Source organism: Solanum verrucosum, unplaced genomic scaffold (genome assembly GCF_900185275.1).
Source record: "Solanum verrucosum unplaced genomic scaffold, falcon-dt-bn FXZP01000268.1, whole genome shotgun sequence".
Classification (NCBI taxonomy): Eukaryota; Viridiplantae; Streptophyta; class Magnoliopsida; order Solanales; family Solanaceae; genus Solanum; species Solanum verrucosum.
The window spans coordinates 3231999-3237354 of NW_026019957.1; positions in this window are offsets into that span (position 1 = coordinate 3231999).

Genomic DNA, 5356 nt, shown 5'->3' on the forward strand with positions numbered 1-5356 from the left:
TAGAATGATTTACACTATAATTTAATTAATTATGTATCAATTTTTGCTTAGCACAATACATTTGATTATCAACACAAATATTGTTGTTTCAACTCTTAATTGGGAAGCAATAGATTATATTTGATCGTTGTGTCATATATCACTCCATTAATCTTAAAATTCATATACATTCCTGCGGCACAATTTCATATATAGTTAGAAACATTCAAACATATATCAATATGTAAAATCATAATATAATCAATTATTTATAAAGAAAATAATTCAAAATTGCAATTTAATTAAGGTGTACATTGTAGTGACAATTTGGTGTACATTTTCAATATGATATATAATGGATGACATACACCACCATTTACACCACAAACTAACTAAGAATTACCAAGTTATTTGTTATAATAAATTTAATTAAACAAGTTTTAGAAATTTACACATTAATTATAGTGTACCCTGAACTCATCTACTAAAAAACAAAGAAGCTAAATATCTAAAATGTATTTACTACACAACCACATTCACCAATATATATATATATATATATAGGCTGCATTTGTATCCAGACAATATATCTGCGTGTTAATTCTTTTAGCCTTTTTCTGCATACAGAAAAAGGCTAAAAGAATTAACACGCAGATATATTGTCTGGATACAAATGCAGCCTCACAATGGGGATGTGATAAACCTTATAAGAAAAGAAAACTCAAAAAGGGTTTAATGAAAAGAAAGAATTTTTCTAGGAAAGATTATGTACCTAGGAAAAAGTATTATAAAATGAAAAAAGATTTTACAAAAACAAAACCTGTAGAAAAATGCAAGTGTTACAATTGTGGCGAAGAAGGCCATAAAAGTTACGAATGTAACAAAAGAAGAGTAAAAATCTCAAAAATTGATAGAATAGAAATTGATTCTGATCTCGAATCAATAAAATCAATTAATAGTGAAGATTTCTTTGAAGAAATCTATGAAGAATACTCAACTAGTTCAGAAGACTCTAACTAAATGAGTAAAGAAGTTCAAGAAAGAGAAGATTCAGTTCAAATTCTAGAAACTTAAGAAGATCACAGAGGATATGCATTAAAAGCAACCTTTGATGGAGAAACATTTAGAAAAATCCAAGGATTAAAACTAAATCTTAAAACAGAAGATAATTTATTAAGTAGAATGCAAAGAATGTTTGCAAGAGATAAAATTTCTTATCATAAATATCAGGAAATAGAAAAGGTAATAGAAATTACCCAAACAACAGGAAAACATAAACTAAATTTGTTAACAAAACCTATGATAGATCAAATTCTTAGGAAAATTCCAGAAAGAAAAAGGAAAAAGATGAATTATGTTCATCTAGGAGGAATCCAAATATTAGTCAAATCGACTTTTAAAGAAGGAATCAATTGTCCTATAGTAATAAATTTATCGGATGAAAGATTCATTAATGCAAGAGAAGGAAATCTTGGTATAGTAGAGGGAAACCTAGCCTATACAAAACTTCTATTCACATATTACCCGAGATATTGTATCTCTCTTAAAGATGTTGATTTCAATGACGCATTAAGTTTACATTTTCAGATCAAAAGAAATGATCTATTCAAACTAGGTAATCATATAATGAGTATCTATTATCAAGCCTTGTACACAGTTACAAATTCAAACTATGGAAAAGTTTACAAAAATAAAGAAATGATCGAAATAGATCAAGAATGTGCAGGAATAGCAAGAATTGTTGAAGCAGAAATTCAGCAAGCTCAAATTCCAGAAGAATATGAAATTCAATTTGGAAACACACAAGAAATAGGAAACACTAGCAACCCTAGACTTTCAATAGAATATGGAAGAAATTTCATTAGAAAAAGTATATCTAATAGATATCCTTTAAAGGTTGTAGAAACTTCAAATATAACCAAAATAAAAGGAAGAATTTTCAATGGGATTGAATGGAAATATCAAGAAATCTTTGTACAAACAGGAGCAACTGCTAACCATGTAAAAGGTATTTTACTTGATGGAATATCAATATACGAAGGTACGCAATACACCTATCAAACATTCGAGGGAAATAACTTTAGTTGTAAAAATATGGTAGACTTACCTATACAACTAGATACAATAAGAATAACAGTCCCCTGTTATATTACAAATCATGAAAGTGATCAAGATTTAATCCTAGGAAATCTTTTCCTAAATAAATTAGAAGACTATAGTATAGGGAAAAATGGCATAGAAATGATATATAAGGGCGAAACATGTTTCATACCTAAAATATAATGCCAAAAGAAACGAATTTTAAAGTTTCAGTTTTCATAGAAATAACCTTCTATGATACAAAGATAACAACTTGTTGTCAAATAGACAATGGATCTGAAGCAAGTCTAGCAAAAAAAATTTTAATAAAAGATTGGGACATTAATAAAAATAATATCTCTATGATTGGAATCACAGGAGATAAGGAGAAGCTTTCAAAATCCAAAGAAAATGTAGAAATAATCTTAGGATCAAAGATTGTTTCAATAAATAAATTATTTGCTTATGATAAACTGGAAACAGATTTATTACTAGGAAATGATTTTATACAACAGTTTCAAGATTATCATCAAACATTATACATGATAAGTCTTAAAACTCCTTGCGGACATTTCATTAAAGTCCCAAGAAAACAAAATCCATATAATCTAGAAAAAGATAATGGAAATTTCAAAAGAAAATACTTAGAAAATCTAAGAAAAATTACTTGTAAGTGTCTTAATCTAGAAAAAATTAAAGAAAATTTACAAAAATCTTATGGAGAAAATCCATTAGAAAAATGGGAACAAAGTCATGAAAGGGCAACTTTAATATTAAAAGACCCTAGCATAATCATTAGAGTCAGACCCATGCTCTACAATGAAGATGATAAAATTGAATTTAAAATTCAAATTAAAGAATTACTCAACTTAAAATTGATAAGAATGAGTAAAAGTCCTCATAGTAGCCCAGTATTCATGGTGAGAAATCATGCTGAAATAAAAAGAAGAAAAGCTCGAATAGCAATAAACTATAAAGAGCTAAACAAAAATTGTTTATTTGATGGATATTTCATTCCAAATAAAAACAATTTAATTAACCTTGCAAAAGGAAAAACTTATTTCTCAAAATTTGACTGTAAAAGTGAATTTTGGCAAATAAAATTAGCAGAAAACTCAATTCAGTTAATTGATTTTAGTACTCCTAATGGACATTATGAGTGGTTGGTCATGCCTTTTGGATTGAAAAATGCACCACAAATATTCCAAAGAAAAATGGACAAAATATTTTCAGAAAAAGAATTTTTAATTGTCTATATAGATGACATTCTAATATGTTCTAAAACATATGAAGAACATTTAAAACATCTGAAAGAATTTTCAGAAATTTGTTTAAAAAATGGAATTGTGTTGAGTCAGAAAAAGGCTGACATCAACAAAAATGAAATAGAATTCTTAGGAATGATTATTTCAAAAAATGGAATTGAACTCCAATCACATATTTCAAAAAAGATTGTAGAATTTCCAGATAAACTAACAACAAAACAAGAAATTCAAAGATTTCTAGGTTGTTTAAATTACGCAGGAGAATTTATTCCAGATTTAGCTAAAAAATGAAATATTCTACAAAAATTAATAAGAAAATCCAACAGACTTGGATGGACTGATGAACACACAGTGTATAAAAAGTTTAAAAGAAGAATGTGCTAAGTTACCTAAACTTAGATTACCAGAAGATAATGATAATCTTGTTTTACAAACTGATGCATCTGATTATCATTGGGGAGCATTATTGCAAACCGATTTAAATGAAATTTGCAGGTACACAAGTGGTACATTTAATGATGCCGAAACAAGATATTCGACAAATGAAAAAGAATTATTAGCCATTGTTAGAGGGATTAGAAAATTTTCTACTTTCCTTTTACCAAAACATTTCATTATTAGAACTGATAATACACAGGTGTCAGGGCTAATATTTAACAAGCTTCTTTCTGAACCACAATACAGAAGATTGCATCGATGGCAAGTACTATTGTCTTTTTATTCGTTTGCTATAGAATACATTAAAGGAAATGACAATTTTCTTGCAGATTTTATCTCCAGAAACGTCCAATATGGACAATCAAACGAAGATCCTGGCAAACAGGATATATGAAGGAATGAAAATAGTGGATGAATCCATTGATGACAAAAGCCAAAAGCTATTTAAAATCAGAGATGAATTATCAAAATTATCTGAGCAATCTCGGATGTTACAATCTGAAATCAATCAACTCAGCACTACACAGGCTGAAAGCATGAGGGAATTTTTACTCTTATGTGAACACTTGGATACTCATCCAAAACAGAATTCAAATCTGAAAAGGAATATCAATCCCAACAAAGTGGCAGGAGATGTCCCACTAGCACCTAGTGCCAAAAACATCTTGATGGTAAGCACGGATATGCCAATTTCTACATCGAAAGATGAAGAAAAAAGTCGAGCAACAATTAAAGACGCTTCAAAAGAAGCAAGCTCATCAGCAAAAGCTGAAAAAATAATATCTGGGAAACCAGAAAGCAGAACTAACCAAGTTCCATCAGGAACAAAAGTATTTTCTTCTTTTCAGGTTGGCAAACAGCATCCTAAGGAAGAAGAGTATCTTACATTCACAAGATACATTTACAATCTCCCAGAAGAAAGTGGAGAAACATTCGGTGTTTTAGGGACAACAAGCTTGTTTCCTAGAATATCAATTTTTCCAAATGGATTACCGAGCGTTACTGCTCAATTATTTGAATTCGGATATTTAGATCATGTCTACACAAAACCTGATCTAAATGAATTATCTCAGCTACCAGCAAAATTGTTCAACTCAGTCAAGAATTATGCCCAAGGCAATGGAGTCTATTGTAGATTCTTTAGCATTTCAATGGAAGGCAAAGATTTGTAAGCATACTACCCAACACTCAACTATATTTCAGTTGAAAAGATTAAAGATTTTAATGTTAAGGCCACTGGAGTGGACAAAAAACTACCACATCTTAACAAAAAGTGGATTCAAACCAAAAGAGCTTTAGGGATTAAAACCTTATATGTTATTCTTACGCGATTCTACAATGAAGATTGCAGAGTCATAGATCGAGACCATGATTGGGTTTTAATCACTAAAGGAAAATCCAAGTCAAGGGAACTCAAAAAAAGAATTCTAGACATAGAGCTTCATCGTTTGGGAGCAACAGATGAAACATGGAAGCTAGCATGTAAAATGCTAAATCATGACCATCCATAATGTAGCAGAAAAAACAAGAAGAAAAGACGTAAGCACTTACGTCATGAAGATAATTACAAAAAAAAGGAATCTTTCTTTTTATCA